The following is a 19,781-nucleotide window of genomic DNA, read 5'->3' as shown; positions in this document are numbered from 1 at the left end:
GTGGCTGCTATTTTGTGTGTGCTGGAAACGACTTAATCCTGCATAGGAAATGAGAATTACTTTCAGCTTTCAAGTGTACCTGAAATGTTTAGAAAACTCTCAGATGCAAGTTCCCTTGGGCTGGGATTGCACAGGGCTGGAGAAAGGCTCCTTTCATGAAGCCAGGGCTGCTTCAGGGTGTGTAATTTGCTTAGCCTCTGAACTCCATATGATTTACATCATTCAGTTTCTAAACTCTTTTGCTCTTGATCTACCATTATGAAGTCATTTTTGAGACTACTTTGTAAATAGAAATTTTATACTGCACATGAAACCACAATGTTAATGCAGGCTGTCTAAAATTAGAATATTAAACACCCTGTTTACAAGCAGTGGCTCTTAGTTTTATTTGAAAAGAAATGTACATGTTTTGACTGCTTTGTGTGCCATCTATTCAGAATGCAAGAATGCTGTCTCTTCATTAACCAGGCGACATGAACATAAGCAGCATACTTAGGAGATTGGAATGGTGTATGCTGTGTTTTTAAGTCTGAGCACCATTTTCTCTATGTTTTGGGGGCGTTTCCAAGCTTTAGTTTTGTACTGAAACTCTCCAAAGTGTTCACCTCTAAGAAAGCACAGAAAGTTCTAACGTACAGAAGGAGAGAAAATAAGGATTCCTGGGACCTTTGTAGCCATTACGTGTATTTATTGTACCGGCAGCAAGACAAGCTATCACATTCATCAGTTAGACTTAATGTGGCTGCTTCTTACAACTTGTTGATGTGATGGCACATGGCACCTGCAGGCTGCTTGAGCTGTTGATCAAAAGGCAGCCTAGGGATCCATCTCTAATCACTGGGACTGCAGAGGACTGGGGAGGGGGGTGATCAAAGAAGTCACAGCACCAGCTGTACCCTGGCAGGAAACAGATCAGACCAACCTTTGTTCTTTCTCATGTAAAATAAATGTCAAGCTCAAAACATTGCCTCTTACTGGACAGACTTTCTCAAAATGAGTATGCATGCTATTCCTGGCTTCTGGCTTCTGTTTTTGACTCTTCCTGCCCCAGGTCCCTTCTCCTGCTGCTCACACATATCAGGCCTGGCCTGACATCTCTTATGTTCCCGAGTCCCTTTAGGACGTGCGCCTGTCACTGTCCTTTCCTTGTCATTGTTGTCGTGTGGTCCATGTGCCAGCATCCCTTTTAACCAGACTCCAGAACTTTCATGGGATCTTAGGCCACTTCCTGGAGTAGGTGCACACCCTCCTGAGAAATGGGTTCATGAAGTCAGGCCACACACATTCTGTTGCCGTCAGAGACTGGGCCATTTCTCTTCCTAAGATGCATGATGCTAAAAATAGCTGGGTTGTTTCCTAATCTGTGGGCAGAGGACTGGGCTATGTATAGCCCTATGAGGGTTGGCCTCCGGAAGTAAGTGGAGGTGGAGGCACCACTCACCTTGCGGTGTTCAGGCTGAGAAGCGAGGCGGCCAACGCTAGGGGGCGGTATAGAGCTATTTTCCCCGCAGAGGCAAGTTTCCAGGATGGGAGGGTAACAGGTAGTTGCTGATTAAGATTCCCCCAGGGAATGTGAGCAGGTTTGCTGGAACTTCTCTTTCTGTGTGACTTTCAAATGTTCCACCCCGTCAAGTGGGCATTTTTTGCTCTCCTGTTGAATTTTGATTGATTTTTGATTGCCTTGTTGCCCTTCTCAATTTAGGTGTCTAATTCTGAAAGTACAGACCCACCTGAGGATGCCACCTAAAAAGTGCCATTGGCCCAGTTTGTAATGGATCGTTTCTGAAAGATCTTCCAAGTGCGAAATATGAAATGTCCAAATTGACCTATCATGACTGTAGGAGCTCATTTTGACTTTCATGGACCCCTTCTCCACCATGGGACCATTTTTTTTCTGGAGTATTCCAAAGTCTCCTGTGGTGTCGTCCCCATCACATCCCCAGGCCTGCCCAGTTTCAGATCAGCTGGGTGTCCTGAGATGTGTTATAAATGGAGATTGATTGCTGTAGCCAGTGTGGGTACTTGGGTTTACACTGGGGCAAGAGAGGTGTTTCAAAGTTATCCTTGAGACATCAGTGTCATTTGCCCAGTTAATTAGGTACTTGGATGTTTACTTAAAACTACGTTGCAATTCTTGCCACTTGCCATCTTCTGTGAAGATAATTGTATCCTCCAGTATCACCTGTTACCTCTGCGTCTTTTGTTTCTGCCCGTGCCACGTGGCTTGTCGGATCTTAGTTCCCCACCGTATATGGATTGAACCCCCTGAGTGAAATCGCCGAGTACTAACCACTCAACTACCAGGGAAGTCCTGCCTTTGTGTCTTCATCCTTCACACGACTCCTAACAATGAAGTCTCACATATCCACCGAGGATTTCCACCCAGATTTCACTTAAAGAGGGAGATAAATCAGAACACACACACACACACACACAAAAAATCAGAACGCTGAGGTAGGCAGAGTTTCTTACCTGTACGCTCATGGCCATGGAAAAATTACTGTGATCTGTGTGAACTCATTTTAGAAGAGGATGCCTCCCAAGAAATGAGTAAGTTCCAAGATACTGTAGCAGAAGGAACCATATATATAACAAACAAAACAAAACTCAGCTTATTTGTTTATCTCCTGTGTGTAGCCCTAAGTGGGCTTCCCAGGTAGCTCAGTGGTAAAGAATCGCCTGCCAGTGCAGGAGCTGAAGGAGACTGGGGTTCGATCTCTGGGTCAGGAAGATCCCCTGGAGGAGGAAATGGCAACCCACTCCAGTATTCTTGCCTGGACAATCCCATGGACAGAGGAAAGGAGCCTGGCGGATTATGTCCATAGGGTCACAAAGGTCAGACAGGACCGAGCTACTGAGCACACACACATGTAGCCTCAATAGACGCCAATCACAAGTGTCTGGACTAAGGCCTCACCTGCCTTGTGTCACTGGACAGGAATCTTTAGTTACCCACAGCCCTGAAACATGCTTCTGACTTCATCCTCTTTAACTATTGTGAGTGTAGATTTGAAATATGCCTCTATTAGGGTTTTCCTTATAAACATCACTTTTAAAAAATTGAGTAGAGTTGATCTTTAATCTTATGTAATGTACAGTATAATGAGTCACAATTATTACAGTTTATACTCCATTTATAGTTATTGTAAAGTATTGCCTACATTCCTGTCTGGTGTAATATACATTGTAGCTTATTTTATACATAATAGTGGACCTTTTAATTCCCTATCCTTATAAGCTCCTCCTCCTCCCTTCTCCCAACGCATATCATTTATCATATGTGCACTTTTCCTCAAGGACTTTTTTGGCCTGTGAAGCCATTTACTTTGGGGACAAATGGTCCCCTTGTAATGTGTCACTGAGTATGTGTATCTTGTATTTGTGGCTTTTCTGTCATTTTCAGTGCCAGCTTTCTCCTCCTCTGGCCAGTATGTCCCTACCCACTCCCCCTACAATTCTCAGGTCGCCGCTTCAAAGCTGTATTTGAAGCAGCACTGCTCATCACAATCCTCAGAATACTGTCCACGAGTAAAGAACTCTGCCCAAGGACTCAAGGGACTTTCCTGTTAGTCTGTAAGTTGTCATGAAAGACCTTTGTGACAATTATTTTTGTTGTTTAGGGTTTTTTTTTTAACTTCCTCCTGGTTCTCCGCTCTCTTTGGGATAGTTGAGGAAGTTGAAGAAGTGAAGTACCATTATGTAATGATGAATATTGCTTTTCACAAGAGGTGACCGGAAAAACCCCCTTCTATTTTATGGTAACTTTTCTTCTCCTACCAACTCTTCTTATCTTTTATGCTTAATCTGATATACTTGGTGATTACTTCTAAAAGGTGATTAGACAGTACAAAGATCTGTGTGAAGCTTTAGAGACTATATATCACTTGTGAATAGTTGTAAGCAGATGCTAGCGGCCGACCCTGAACTTTCCTCTTTGTTGGATTTTGTAGATCCCTGTCTTGGCCATTGGGATCCTAGCTTGGTCTATTCTTATTTCATCCTTCCTAAAATTTATTTCTTACATATATTCTGGGCATTCTTTTCCACTTCATGTTTTTTCAGAGTTTATGGTGCTGAAATTTTGCTGTACATGTAAATTGCACACTTTTTGTAGAAATAGAAATCTAGTGATCATGTGATGTATGTTAAATAGGTCTTAATTGAATCAATGCATTTGTAATATCCACCCTCCCAAAAGTCCCCAAGACTGCTAAACATTTCCCTAAAGGTTTCTGTTTTGTTTTTATTTATTTTTAAAATTTTAAGTTTATTTTATATTGGAGTATAGTTGATTAACAAAGTTTGTAGTTGTAGGATTGCAAAGTGATTCAACTAAACATATACTTTTATCCCTTCTTTTTCAAATTCTTTTCTCATTTAGGTTATTCCAGAAAATTGAGCAAAGTGGAAGTTTCTGTTTGTAGCAATCAACATGGTAGAAGTCGTAATAAAAGTCCCTTCATTTACTTTGTCTGATTTTAATTTTTTTGATGATTTTAGTTGAAAACGTTATCTGTAGTCATAATATCTTTGTATCAATGGTCCCCAACTTTTTCTGCACCAGGGATGGGTTTCATGGAAGACAATTTTTCCATAGACCCAGGGGTGGGGAGATAGTTCAAGGATGATTCAAGTGTATTACATTTATTTGCACTTTATTTCTCTTATGAATACATCAGCTCCACCTCAGACCATCAGGCATTTGATCCCAGAAGTTGGGGATCTCTGCTGTATGTAATGCTGTATCATTTCTGTATAGCTCATTGGTTAAGGGGGTCTCTGTGAATTATTTTTCTCTACCACTGTCTCCACCTGTGATTTTTTTTTTTTTCTCGCATCTCCCTTTCCTGTCTCCGGAGGACATGTCTAGTCGTTGATTTTTGGCTAGTAACCCCAGGTTCGACCACACCAATTGTGGAAATATGGAAACATCCCCAGAGGATTGGGAAGGAGCCCAGCTGCTCCTCCAGGACAGATGGAGCACCTTTGTTCCTGGCCCATCTCTGGACATCGGAGGCAGTGCCCCAGCCCTGCTGGCCTCCTTCCTGATGAATCGCTGTGCCTGCCACTCTGATGGTTAAGCCTTTTGACACTTTCCACTATGGACAATTTAGTTCATAACGGAGTTAAAACTGCTGTCTCTTCTCCCCACTGCTGGGCATTCAGGCCCGATGCACCTGCGGCCTGAAGGACCCAGAGAGAAGAAAGGGTACATCCTTCTTCGAGCCTTCTTCTTGCAGTTTGGTTCGAGCCAAGGGTGTGTGTGTGTGGGTGAGATGGGGCAGGGGATGTGGCATGGATGGCATGGGACTGGAGCACTCGGGTGCCTGACCCTGCTTCCCCAGGTGATGCCGAGCAGCTGCTCCCGCCTGGGTACCACCTTCCTGTTATCTGGGTTAAAGAGACCGTCTGCTCTCTGAGGCCCTTTTTCTAACTGCTTACATTAACCACCCCTGTTCATCACATCAAGGTGGATCCACTCTTTGGTATTCTGCTTGTTGTTTATTGGTTTATTTGTTGTCTCCATGCCCTGACCCCCACCCTGTAGAGTGTCAGGCCCCTGAGAGCGGAACCCTGTCTGACTTGTTCTCTATGGATGCTCCAGAGCGGGGAACTGAGGGTGTCATAGGTTGAGGATTTGTTGGATGGTTCTGGATGTTAGTGTCTTGTTCCATGAGGACTCTGGCGTTGCCTGGAACCTGCAGGCCATCTTGGAAGGTGGCATTTTGACACTGGACCTTTCACATTGCTTGCCTGTTTTCATAGGAAGAGAAACTTGCTTATTGGCTGGGATGGGAGATGCCAATGAGAGTTTTACTTTGTCATTTTAGTAAATGTCCCACATTACCAGGAGTGTACCAATTCGGTGGGTAGGCTTCCCAGAAGTGGTGCTAGTGACTGTCTTAGCAGTGCCACTCTGCCAGGCCGTCAGCAGGTGGACCATGTGTGGTCAGGCTCCTGCACTGCCCAGGATGGTGAACTCTGAATGGCTGACACAACTCCAGAACCAGCGTGCTTCCCGCCTCCTGCTTGTGGTGCACAGGTTAGAAATCAGCAGGAAGTCTGGTGTGTGGAGCCTTAGAGCTGGAGGGGGTCCCAGGAATCTGTCCCTGCCGACGTGGAAAGTGAGGCCTGGACCACCAAGGTGACTTGGTCAAGGTCGCCCTGGAGGGCAGCCAAGTTCAACGGCTCATGTGCTGATCTGTTTTTCTTCCAGGAGAACCAATTAGGCAAATGGAATTCTAGTGTCAAAATTCCAACACTCTGTATAAAAGCATTTTTTTTTACTGTTTTATGAGGTTTCATGCTTTGGGGGCAGTAAGGGGATGTGGGACTCCTTTGATCCTGAAACATTGTTTATGGGGACACGAAGGACAACAATCTTAGAATAATCATGCTAATTAAATATAATTGGCTAATGTCTATTGTAATATGGCTGTTGTGGTGGAAATATGACAGCTTGGCAAATGACTTGAAATACTTTCTTTAGAATTGTTACTGTGATGTCTTGAGATCTTATTTTCAGTAGGTCTGTGGATAAACAGTGTTTGGTTGCATATTTTGCTATATTTGTTGAGGATGGTGAAGAGGAAGACTGACATTGGAAAGCCTGGCTTCACAGGGAGCTTTTCTTTTGCTTTCTGTTTTTTATTTTGGCAGTTTTGAACATTTTATTTAGCAGGATGTCTCATTGGTAAAAGTACCATCGAAATGAGTGGATGAGCGTGGTTTAGTGAGCTCTAGGGTGCACAGCCTGTTATTCTTATGCAGTGGATTTAGTGAATGATTTCAGCCTTTATTTACACTGTATTACAGGATTTCCTAGTCAGAGGTTCAGATTGCTCTTAAAGCCAAGAGCATCAAGGAAATTAATTTATACCTGTGGACTTGAATCCTTTCCTAAAACAGGATTCACTTACCTTTTTAAAAAATTGTGTTTGCAGAGTTCAACATCTGAGAATAGTTGAGCTGCATTTATAAAGGGGAGTTACTTTCTTATATTTATCCTTAAAGCCACATTACTACGAGTGATGTTTTTGGTAGCATCAGCTCATTTTGTCTTTTACATTATGAGGATACATTTTAAGCGAAGTTCAGCTCCTCTTACCTGCTGTCTTCCTCCACATCAGACCTCTTATGCCACCTTCGAATTGGTGACAGAGCAGCCTCCTTCCTGGACATCTGCCTTGTTGCAAAGCCAAACCATCTTTGCCAGACTGGCTTCAGTAATTTTACTTTCTTAGTGTTAGGCTTAATTCCTTTTTAATTTTCAATCTGTGATTTTTTTTTTTTAATTTGGCATTTCCTCTATTGCATAGTAGTTGAGCCATTTTTCAATTGAGGGAAGGTCTATTGGATTGTTGCCAGGTTTGGAGGAGCCAAGGCAAAGCGGATGTCTGGCTCTTTGAGGAAACCAGCATCCCCAGCAGCGTGAGGCCCGTGGATGATAATAAGTATCATCAATGCGGCTCTGCCTTGCTCCTGTGTCCACTGCGCTCTGCTGAGAAACCAGGACGCGCTCCTGGTAAGGGCAGCATCTGCAAGCATCCTTTGGGGGCGATTCGATGGGATGAAAGGGTTCTTACTTAGTAAGCTGCTGGTTTTCTGATGGTTAATGATGATTCCGCAGGAGAGCCTATTAGGAGCTAGTCTTGTGCTCAGTAGTTGCAGACAGTATGGAGTTTATATCTCTGTAACCTCCCCTTGTGGTATTAGGAAAAACACGGAGGCTTTACTGGCTAAGTAGCCAAGGTCGCACAGCTGGTAAATGTTTGGACCTGGATCTGACTCCAGGCCAGGACTCAGAGCCACGTGCCTCCCTCTTCATGACTTAACGGTCTAGTGTTTTATTAGAACATTGTTTTTAAACAGCAAATATTTATAAGTGTCTGCTCTGTGCTAAGCTCTGCCCTCGGTGCTGGATACACAGAGAAGACTTGGTCCTCGTCCTTGCAAAGCTCTGTCCAGGGAGGACTGTGGCTCAGAGTTCATCTCCTGGTCTGTTAGTTCTGGGCTTCCGGTGCTATGGGAATGCAGAGGGCTTTACTGCATTCTCGCACTCTCCAAAACTCTGTTGATTGACCAAGTGGTGGATTCGGCCTGGGAAAGAGGCACATGGAGAAAAGCCCCCACAAGGGAGCTGACATGTTTTGAAGTGGGCTTGAAGAGGGAAAAAGAGGAAAGGGTTCTAGGCCGAGGGCGCCCTGCATCAGAGAGTAGAGGCAAGTCTGGGGCCCATGGTGAGCAGAGGTGGGGGAAGATTCAAGGGCCGGATGCTGTTTGCAGGGCGTGCCTCCTGCAGGGTTGGCAGCTCACAAACAAAATTCCAGAAAAGGTTGTCTTCACTCTGCAAACAACAGAAGCTGGAGAGGGTGTGGAGACAAGGGAACTCTCCTACACTGTTGGTGGGAATGGCCATTGGTGTGGTCACTACGGAGAACAGTATGGCAGGTCCTCAAAAGACTAGAAATACAGAGCTGCCGTATGATCCGGTAATCCCACTACTGGGCATACAGCCAGAGAAAAGTAATTCAGAAGGGTTCATGCACCTCAGTGTTCACAGAAGCGCTGTTTACAATAGCCAGGACATGGAAGCAACCTAAGTGTCCATTCACAGATGAATGGTTAAAGAAGATGTGGTACATACACATATATAATGGAATATTACTCAGCCACGCAAAAGAATGAAATAATGTCATTTGCAGAAACATGGATGACCTAGAGATTATCAGACTAAGTCAGAAAGAGGAAGACAAATGCCATATGATATATATCACTTACATGTGAAATCTAAAGAAGAAAAAGATACAAATGAACTTATTTACAAGACAGACATAGAGAACAAATTCAATGTTACCAAAGGGGAAAGGTGAGAGAAAGATAAAGTAGGAGTTTGGGACTGACATATACACCTTACTATATATAAAATGAATAAGCAACAAAGACCAACTGTATGGCATAGGGAAATACACCTGATATTTTGTAATAACCTATAAAATAAAAGAATCTGAAAGAGAATATATATATATATATATATATATATATATATGTACATACCAAATAGATACATATCTACATATGTATATGTACACATGCGTGTATGTGATCAGTGTCTTCAGTGGTGGCTGACTCTCTGCAACGCTGTGGACAGTAGCCTGCCAGGCTCCTCTGTCCATGGGGTTCTCCAGGCAAGAATACTGGAGTGGGTTTCCATGCCCTCCTCCAGAGGATATATATATATATATACACACACACACACACACACACACACACACATATATGCCTATATACATATACATCAGTTATATGTATATATATATAGACTTCCCTAGTGGCTCAGATGGTAAAGAATCTGCCTGCAATGCAGGAGACCTGGGTTCGATCCCTGGGTTGGGAAGATCCCCTGGAGAAGGGCATGGCAACCCACTCCAGTATTCTTGCCTGGAGAATTCCATGGAGAGAGGATCCTGGTGGGCTACAGGCCATGGGGTCACAAAGAGTTGGACACGACTGAGCATGTGGCACAAGCATATATGTATATATGGTATACATATGTATATATTTGGTATGTACATACGTACACATACATATACTGAATGACTGTGTTGTACACCTGAAGCTAACAGCATGGTAAACCAAGTGGACTTCAATAAAAAACCAAAAGACTGTCTTCATGTTTAAGATTGGTCAGAAGCTTCCAGTTACTTTATCGGCAGGCAGGCAGCAGTTCTGAACTGGTGTGAGCAGATAAGGGCTCTTTGGGGTTTTCTTGGGAAGCTCTGCACCAGTCTGGGGGCGGGCTGGACAGTCTCAGGGATGCTTGAATAAGGGAAGCCAGTGTCCATGCTGCTGTCTGTTGCCTGCTATTTACATGAGTAAACAAAGAGCTGACTTCACACTCCATTCACAAAATGGATGGCAGGAGGAGGCTGGGTGCAGGACCAGGATGGGGTAAGGCGGCAGTGTACGTGCAATTAGTGTAATGACGTTCTTCTCCTGAAAGGAGCGAGGAAAACAGCCTTTGCCCTTTCAAGGGCAAAGATTTTGAGTTTCCTGGAAAAGTAACTCCTGTGAGGTAAGGCAAATGCAGGAGGTTGGTCCTGGTTCCTTGGACACGACGCTAGAAATATTTTGAGGTATTGAAGGATTTGAAATGAATGCATTCTCTTGGTGGATGGGCTGTGTGGATCTCATGTCATTTTTTTTGAAGTCAGGCTATTTGCATTCCAGGAAAGCCTTGTTCCTGAGTGGACACTATTTTAAGCTTTTTGGCCTTTGCATGATGGTCTTGGGCTTCTTTGCTCTGAATATGCACAGCTGGTCCTTGCACCTGCCTTGGGAATCGGTACGCAGATCAGAAACCATTAACAACAGAAGCTGGCCTTCCGTGGTGCTTATCTCGTGTTGTTTCTGGCAGTTATTTTTGCTGGGTATTTATAAGGACATCTGTCTTTTAAAGAGTCATGTTATTTATCTTTTTATTTTTTTCTTGACTGAGGAATAAATCACAGCTTGTTTCCTTACTGCCACACACATTCATGGTCTGAGGTGATTATAAATGCAAATTGTAAGTCATTAAAGTGTTATAATGTCTTTTTCTGTGCTGGCAGGCGATGTTTAAAATCACTGTATAAAGAAGGATCATTTGCTTAGAATGTGATTAAGAGATGGGAACAAATGAGAAGAAAAAAGTATCTAGTTCTTTCCTGGAAAATTCTTACCAGGTTTGGAGAAAAGGGGAACTTCAGGGTTCATTTTTGATGTACCCTACTTTAAACTTGAGACATGGTGATGGGAGGGTGCACATAGTTTAAGAACACAGGAAAACACAGTAACTTCCAGCACTTTCATATTTTTCCTTGGAGATAGATTAGACTTCTTAGAGTGTGACTTGCCATCTGATTAGCCTCTCAAAGGATGGAGATTGAACTCCATAAAAACAAGAAGCCAAACTGGCTAGTGCTCATGGAGGGCCAGAGATGCGGTGTCCTGGAGGCAGGTCTCCCCTGCTGGTAATAGATTTATGTTGTGGGTCATAAAAGGTATTGGGGTGGCTTCCTGTTAAATAAGCAGCAGTGTTTCAACCTGTGGGTTTTGTGACTGGTTTTACTTTTATCTGTAAACTGAAGTGCACTCTATCAGGAGATCCCCACGGAAATGAGTTGCCTCTGTGATACAGGAGACTAGCTCTCATAGCAAACTACCATTTCTAGAGTTTCAGATGCAGTTTCTTGTATAGCATAAATATATATGATGGCCTCAGCTATATCTTTATTTTGTGTTAGTCACAAAACCATTTGTAGAAGAATCAACAATCAAAAATAGGCATTTCCTGGTCAAAATCTGGCCAAGATATTGAGAGATGTTCAGAGAATCTAGATACCTCATTGATAAAGGTTAACCCTTGAAAAAGTAGTTTGAACCTCTGTTTTCTTGAGACTGTTCATAGGCTTGATGTTTACAGGCATGATTAAAAATGAAATATTAAGAATTAAATGATCTGTATTTTTGTTCGTAGTACTTTTTTCATCATGGTAGAAGATGCATCTTTCATGGATACTGATCACTTTTCATGGGCACCAGTGCACACCTCTTAAACTAACTGCTCTAGAAAGGTTCCCTTTGAGAATTAATATTTACATCCTCAGAAATCAATTATGGTGTCTGGATCCCAATTTCCTTGCAATCTTCCTTTGTGGTCACTTCCAAATGGCCAGCCTACTGTAGCAAAACACTCAGAGGTGCAAATCTTCTGGAAGAAGTGCAAATGCTATACTTTTACTTGGGAAAAACGGGAAAGGAGGACTTCTTTAATATATCTGCTGGGCATTTAAAACTGCACAAAGCACAGGAAATAGTTTGGGAATGTGGGAGCATGTGGTGTTTCCAAGTACAAACATTGTTTTGAAAATTTCCCCGGTAGTGGTGAATTATATGAGACCACGTCCAGCTAAGGAGAGCTTGTTTAACTGGCTTGTGGTTCTGGGGTTCATTCAAACACTCTTAAACAAAATAAAGGGAGTGGATGTAATGACTTCTTTATGGAAAGGCCGTAAAAAGGTACAGAGCCGTGTAAACAAATTGAGTCATTTACTAGATGTTTCAGTGATAGATTTGCAGTCCAAATTCAGGGTTGTGTGTTATGGTTTACAGGCTCTGACCATGTTCTACCTTAAAAATGAAGTTACAAGCTTGTTTTTTGGTTTGTTTAGATGTTTGCTTTTCTTTGGTGCATGGAAATCCGTTATTGCTATGTTATGTGACAGTTTGAAAAAATACAATTCTGAACATCGACTTGTATACTGGTTCAACTTTGGAAAATGGTGAGAAACTCACGTGTGAAAAGTTGAACTGACCTGATGTTTGGTAGCCCTGGGTTCTATTCAAGAAAAATAGGATGATTGAAATTGAAGTTTTCCTTCTGGGCTCAGGCATGTCCGAACTAATTGTAAAATAATTGTTCTGGCTAACAAGAGCAGGCCCATAACTACAACTATGTAAAGTGGAACTCCAACAACAGTTATGATTTACAGTTATGGTAACTCTGCCAATCTTGTAATAAAACCGCTATTATAACCAACCTACAGTCACATTCATTCCTCTTGGTTGAGGCATAGGTAAAAAGCCCTCCCCCAAGTGGTCTTGCTTTCCAGAGCTGCTGTTGCATTAGGATATTCATTGATCTCCTCTAAGATTGGTATGAGGGCTGTGCCATCCGGTGAAGGGGAGGCGGGTGGAGTGAGAGTCAGAACACGTGGTTTTGCACACCCGTCATGGTGACTAGCGGCAGCGGAAAGCCAGAAATAAATTTGGAAATTGAAGTGAGGAAAGGAAACTAAATAATTTCTATGTTGATACCATAACATTTATTCATTCTGTAACTTCTCTCCATCAGGGTTGGCTTGCCTGGCCTTAGAGGAAGTGGATTGTGTAAGAAACCTCGGTAAAAATCAATGAGCCTTTCTAAGGTCTGAAAACTGGTGGCATCACACCATACTGGCAGCTTTCAAGTGTTCCTGCGGGAAGTTTGGCAGCGGAAATAGCTGCTCCAGCTCCACAGGCCTGAAAAACAAGGGACAATGGTGGATATTATAGCTTCTGTGTAATGTGTGACTTGCCATTTCCTTTTTTCCCCCCGCTTTTTAATGAATATGGGTTACATGGCCTTAAGTCTGTGAAAGATCTAGGATCTGCCTTTAAATCAGATTCTTGTTGATCTTGACAACAGTTTAGAGCCTGTTAACCTCTCTTATGTAGCACAGAGTTCTGATGGTCATATGTGATCTCAGCACAGAGTGACCTGGGACCTGCCTGAAATCAGGAGGAGTCACTGCCTTCAGCAACTTATCTTGCAGAGGGGAGATGAGGCAGGCACTGGGTGTGATGCAGAGTAACCCAAGTGTGTGGTGGGAATGCAAGGAAAGGCAGGAGGATTTATAGCTAAGACCTTTGAAGAGGGTTATTAGGGAGGTTGTTAGGGCAGAAGTGCATCTGAGCAGAGGCGCCTGGATAGGTGAGTAACCTGTATTCCTGCAGAATTGGGGCTGCTGGAGTGGAGGCCGGGAGGGGGAGCTGGTGCGGAGCCCGGAAGCCAGGAGCCTCAGTCTGTCTTGCAGTGTGTTGTGATGGAGACCTCGGGGTGAATCCCAGGGGCGGGTGGTGGGAAGGGAGGCCCAGAGGAGGCTGGCACAGCGAGGAAAGAGTGCCTCCAGCGCCATCGTGAGCGCGCTACGAGCCCTAACGGAGCCGCTCAGGAAGCCAGGTGAAGACCTGCCTTTGGTTCCATGTGGAGGGTGGTCATTAAGAGACAGGATGCGGGCTGCAGGCAGGGAGGGGTAAAGTGGAAGGACAAGGAAACTCCACGTTTGTGGTCCAGAACCAGCAGGGAGAGTCATGCGGGGAGAGAGGGAAGAAAATAAAGAGGGGAGGAGAGGGGGGAAAGAAATAGAGAGGCATGAGGCAGGGTAGAAAGGGAAGGAGAGCAAGAAGGAAGGAAGAGTGGGAGGGAGGCAGGAAGGAGGCACTTTAAGGCAGGAGGAGGCAGGTACCCAGGAAGGGAGGGAAAAATCAAGGAGCTTGGCCAACAGTAAAAAATACAGTAGAGTTTCAAGAAAATGAGGACTGATGAGTAGACATTATGAGGTTTCGATGTAGACAAAAGCAAAGACAAAAGCAAAAACCCTTCAATGTGATGACCAGTGCAGAAGTAGAAGGCAGAAGGTTTATGGAGTCCAATGGAGACATTAGATATAGTCTGTGAGGGTTTGGGGAGAGCTTTAGGGATCAAGGGAAAGCAATACTGAAGTGGTTTCTGAGGGGAAAGGGAAAAAAGTTTGTCTTGTTTGCTTGTTTGATGGAGAGATACCTGCAGTGGGGTTTTGGTCTAGCTGAATGTGTCCTAGGTAACAGGAGAGAAAAGGTAAGGAAAGTAGGTGTTTCTGCCTGGGCTGTCTATCTAGAGGGATAAGGAGATGACAGGACTTGAAGATGGAACTGGAGGAAAGATGCGTGAAGGCAGTGGCTAGGGCAGCATCAGTGAAAATACTTACGTGGAAGAGAGTGACTTGGAAAATGTATGTGAAAAAGATACAACGGAAATCCGTGTTAGCAAGGACTTTAACCTATACAAAGCCACAGAGGTTTAAAAAAAGAAGCATGGAAATTCAATTCAATGAGTACTCTTTAAATTGAGTTTTTATTTTATATTGGAGTGTGGTTGATACGCACTGTTGTGTTAGTTCCAGGTATATAGCACAGCTATTCTGTTATATGTATATATATGTCCATTCTTTTCCAGAGTCTTTACTCCTATAATTTATTGCATAATATTGGCGGAATTCCCTGTGCTTTGCAGAAGGCCATTGTGGGCTACCTATAGTAGTGTTTATATATCAGTCCCAGTCTCCTAATTTATCCCCCATTACCTTTACCCGTTGGTAACCATACATTCCTTCTCTCAAGTCTGTGAGTCTGTTTGTATTTTATAAATAAGTTCATTTGTATCACTTTTAAAAGATTCTGCATATAAGCCATTTCCTATGATATTTGTCATCTCTGTCTGACTTAGGTTATTTAGAATGATGATCTCTAGGTCATTGACCTCTTTGATGACCTTTACTTGATTTTCCTGGTACTGATGCCCTTAAAAATGTTCCCTCAAGTCATAAAAGGTAGGGGAACACCAGGGCGAGCCTTCTGGGCGTCTCTGCCGTGGCAGCCTTAGCATCTGTTGTAAGCACTACACAGTTTTGTTCTGTTTTGTTTTCTAACAGCTAAAGCCACATAAAAGTTTGTTGGCGGTAGGTTCAAGTTATGGTAGTTCTTTGCTTGAGAGAATAGACTTTGTAATTCCCATGCCCTCCAGAGAGAGCTGTTTTCTCTGTACGTCTGCAGGGCAAGGATTGTCTGTACTACCATCCTGGGGCATCCTTCTTTATGTCCCTGTGATCATTGGAAAGAAGCTTTTGGAATTGGTTTATTGAATGATCGTGACCCTTGGGTCTTGATCAAAATATGATGTTATTGTTGTTACTTATGACTTTTATTGAGCAGGGGAATTCTCCTTCTGTCCCAGGATGGATATTTCTGTAAGATTGTGTGTTTTTCAGCTCACTCCTAAGAGGTATAGCGTTCTAGAGTAACTTCAAATGTCAACACCTATACAATTTACCGATGAGACTTCCCAGTCCTTTGGAATAATAAAAACTCTCAGTGGGACAGCTTTGGATCTCTTGGCCCTCTACCCAGGCCTGCTTCCTGTATGGAGAAGGAAGAGGGCGGGGGTGCAGAGGGACTCCACGTTCAGGGAAGGCTTCTGGCCCATCCCCTTGAAACTCTGCAGATGGTGACATGTCTCTTACGGTCACTTTGGTATCCTGGGGCGCTGGTGCCCGAGTCCCATTAGCACACCCAGTTACACTCGTGGTTTCAGGATTTCTGATTCCTCCTAACTGCACTTGCCCTTGAACTCCAAGTCTGAGAATGCAGTCTAAAACTAATAGCATTTGTTCTGTTTAATATCATTCCTTTACAAACATGCAGAGTGTATAATATAGTCAATTAATCAAGCGCAGAATTATTGTTTACAATACAGTAGATTAAACAAGCTCAGAATTATTGTTAAGCTAATGAATGAATATTAACATTTCTATTTTTAGATAAAGTAATCATATCTCTATTTTCTGCTTTCTCACTGTAGTCACCCTAGGTCAGGTGCTGGCTACATAAGCAGTGACAAAAACATCCTTTCTCTTCCTTCTGCATCCAGGCTTTTCCCACACTCCCACTCCCAACCTGTCACACATAAGAGGTTGATATCAGACAGTCTTCCTGCAGTAGAGTTCTGATTGTTACTCCTCTCTGGTTTGGATTCCTGCTTTTCTCACTTTGATATTCTTATAAATCACTTGGGGGTCTCAGTAAAATGTGTTCTGATTTTGTGAGTTGTGAGGGGCAGAGAGGGCATTTTAGCAGCTCCCGGGTGTTGCTGATGATGTTGGTGATGGACAGGGAAGCCTGGCATGCTGCAGTCCATGGGGTCGCAAAGAGTTGGACACGACTGAGAGACTGAACTGAACTGAACTGGGTGATGCTGGTGCTGTTGGGCTGAGGACCAGACTTTGAGTCACAGGGGTCTCCCCATGTTCCAAGGTCTGCTGTGACCTCACCAGCTTTTAATATCTTTCTAATAAAAACATTCCACCAAGCCCATCTCTGCTGCCCACCGAGGTGCCTCCATGCCTCTGTGCTTGCAACTCTGTTAAACCACGCAGTCAGGTCCGTCTGATGAACATGGAGTGCTTTGGTTCTGGTAACATGTCCCATCCTGAAGAGGGTAAACCCAATGAGCTGCTTGGGGTCTGTGATGTTGACAGTCATGTGACTTGTGACACCCCAGAGGGGTACGCAGAAACCTGAAGGAAGAAGAGCTCTTCCATTTCCCATTCATGAAAGACCTCCTGAGGCTTCCCAGGTGGGTCTTGAAGGATGAAGAGAATTCACTAGAAAAGGAGGAAGGTTCCAAGCAGAAGGCGTAGACTTTGGAGAGACCACAGTCTCTTAAAAAGTCAGCTTTGTTTGATGGGAAAGAAAAGATTGAAAAAGTTATTCATTGAATATGAAAAGCTTTGTTTGACATAAGGAATATGTTTGGGTCTATGGGATGGTGTAGGGGGAAGCCCGTAGGCCTTCTGCAGTAGTCCCTAATCATAAAGGCCTGTCTTCCCCTCCATTTTTCATATTGTTTTTGTTTGGGCCATGCCATGGGGGATGTTAGTTCCTGAACTAGGGATTGAACCCCTGCCCCCTGCATGGGAAGCTTAGAGTCTAACCACTGGACTTCTAGAGAAGTCCTTCCATTTTCATATTTTTACACCTGTAATAGATCAGTCACTATCTATTGAATGGTCAGATTTGTTTTTTGTTTATTTTGTTTTTTGCTTGCAAAAAAGATATGTCAGGATGATCATAAAGAGAAGCTGGAGGCAGAAAGAAGCCTGACACCAGTTTGAAGGCATTGGTGACAATTTGGATGTCAGATGAGGAGTAAATTGACCAGTTAGCGTCCCCGGGAAAGGGCAGGTACACACCACCTCTCTGTTACTCTCTGTGTTCACAGCTCACACGGGTTCAAGGTTGCCAAGTCTGTGTGTGTGTGTGTGTGTGTGTGTGTGCACGTGTTATTTGCTCAGTTGTGTCCAACTCTGCTACCCCATGGACTGTAGCTCACCAGGATCCTCAGTCTATGGAATTCTTCAGGCAAGAATACTGGAGTGGGTAGCCATTTCCTTGCCCAGGGAATCTTCCCAACCCGGGGACTGAACCGAGGTCTCCTGCATTGCAGGAGGATTCTTTACTGTCTGAGCCACCAGGTATTCAAGGCTGGCACGTCCACCTTCTTCAAACTCCCAGCATATTGCAGAGCCCACCTTTTTCTGCTTCAGATTCTGACTGTACATATGCCTCATCTCCCATGACTGTCAAGTGTCAGAAAGTTAAGATATAGAAGTCTTGAATTTAGATCCCCATTGGATGGCAGATCTTTGAAATGAAGGGCAAACACCCCCCTTGACCCAAGGCAGCTTGTTCTGTCCGCGTAGACCTCTGGCCTCCTGGCTTAAAGCTGAGGAGCTCTAAGAAGTCAGCTGCCTTATTTCACAACCAAGGATGCAGCTAACGTCTGGCTTCATTTTGAGGAACTAAAAGGGGGGTGCACTGTAGGGCCTCTTAATCTTTCTGCTTAGACTGAGCAAAATGAATGTGCAAAGAACCTCATTGGCAAAATTATAATGATGACTGCTTAGAATGTGATTTCCTCCACAAGAAAAAAGAAATGTATCATTTCCAGGAAACTTATTTTTAGAGAACTTTGTGATAATATTTCTTGCAATGGTTTATTCTAAGAAGAGCATGACTCTCAAAAATCCATTTTCAAGAGTTTCACTTGTTTTCATTTTCAATTATTTCCACCCATCTGTTTTTTTTTTCTAGTTAACATTAAATGTGTACTTTCTTATTTTTAGTCTGTTTTTCTTTTTTTTTACCTTTGAGACTGACAAGTGTGATTGATCCCCTTGAAGGCAAAACTCTTGAAAAAGTCTTTATTTTAGAAAGTCATTCAAAGAATGTATTTTTTTTTTTTTTTTGGAAATACAATGGAATTTCTCAGCCTTGATCATATGAGACTATGGGCAAGTCGTCTTTCATTCTGGCGTGTGGACAGAACAGAAGCAAGCCCTGGAGGGGAGAGTTCAGAATTCATGGCAGGGAGCACATGCTAAGTGGGCCAGCATTTATGGTGTCACAGCCAAATTAAAACCATACCCTCTGCTGTTTACAGAATGGCAGCCCCCAGACTGCACAGGTTTGTGCCCAGCTTTTTGCATAAATCTAAGGCAGTACAGATGCTCAGGACTCTTAAGGACCAAACTCTTTCTCTTTATATCCATTTGGTTTTGCTCTGTGAGGGAGAGTGAACTATCTTCACTTCTGTTCCTTCTGAAGGGCTTGAACTGAGCAGAGGTGAAAACTGGTTTTGTGTCTCACACATGACGTATTAAGGTATTAATAGTTATACCTTGGTCTTCTCACTCCCAGGCTGGGGGGAGCCAGGTGTATTGCTTACTCATCATGAACATAGATGGCTTCTCATTTTTTAAAAAGAATTCAAGTGATTTTTACTTTATTGTTAAAATTTTTTTTTTCAAATGGGCATGTGGTTTTATATAATGTTTTTAAAGCTATCTCTATGGTGAGGAAAATGATAAAATAGAATGAAGATCTCATTTATAGTTGCAATAGATATATATATATAACAATTAGAAATGAATTTAACAAGAAATATGTAGAAAAAAACTTTACAGCTTTATACTTTTACAAGACCAAGATATCTAGTAATTCAAGTTACAATCCCATTGTTAGGCACTTGTAGAGCTTTGGAAGTGATAGTGGTAGTACAAAACTGCAGTGGTATGATTGGAAAGAGGTTTGGTAGAAAACAGAATATCACCTTGCCCAGTGGATATGACATTTGAGTGTGAATGCATCATTAATGATCCTTTTGAAAGTCCTAGGTTCCTCCCAGATTTCTCCTGATTCTAGGGTTAGCTGATACTGGGAAAGAAATATGGACAGGAACCAGATTATGAGACGTCTTTATAGGTTGGCTGTCTGACTCTTGGGGTCCTATGAATCAGTGTCAAGAGAAGGTTTTTTACAACAGTTGGTGACTACAATGGCCATCTTTTCTGCAAAGGGGAGGCTTTCTCATTTGTGGGATAAAA

General features: G+C 43.1%; 1 protein-coding gene across 2 annotated transcripts in view; it reads left to right on the top strand.

Moving 5' to 3' along the window:
* PDGFC (platelet derived growth factor C) overlaps positions 1–19,781 on the top strand; it is a 242,579-nt gene that overhangs the window by 1,669 nt on the left and 221,129 nt on the right. The window lies entirely within an intron of this gene.

This window comes from Cervus elaphus, chromosome 5 (genome assembly GCF_910594005.1).
Source record: "Cervus elaphus chromosome 5, mCerEla1.1, whole genome shotgun sequence".
Lineage (NCBI taxonomy): Eukaryota > Metazoa > Chordata > Mammalia > Artiodactyla > Cervidae > Cervus > Cervus elaphus.
This window is presented reverse-complemented; position numbering and strand designations above follow the sequence as displayed.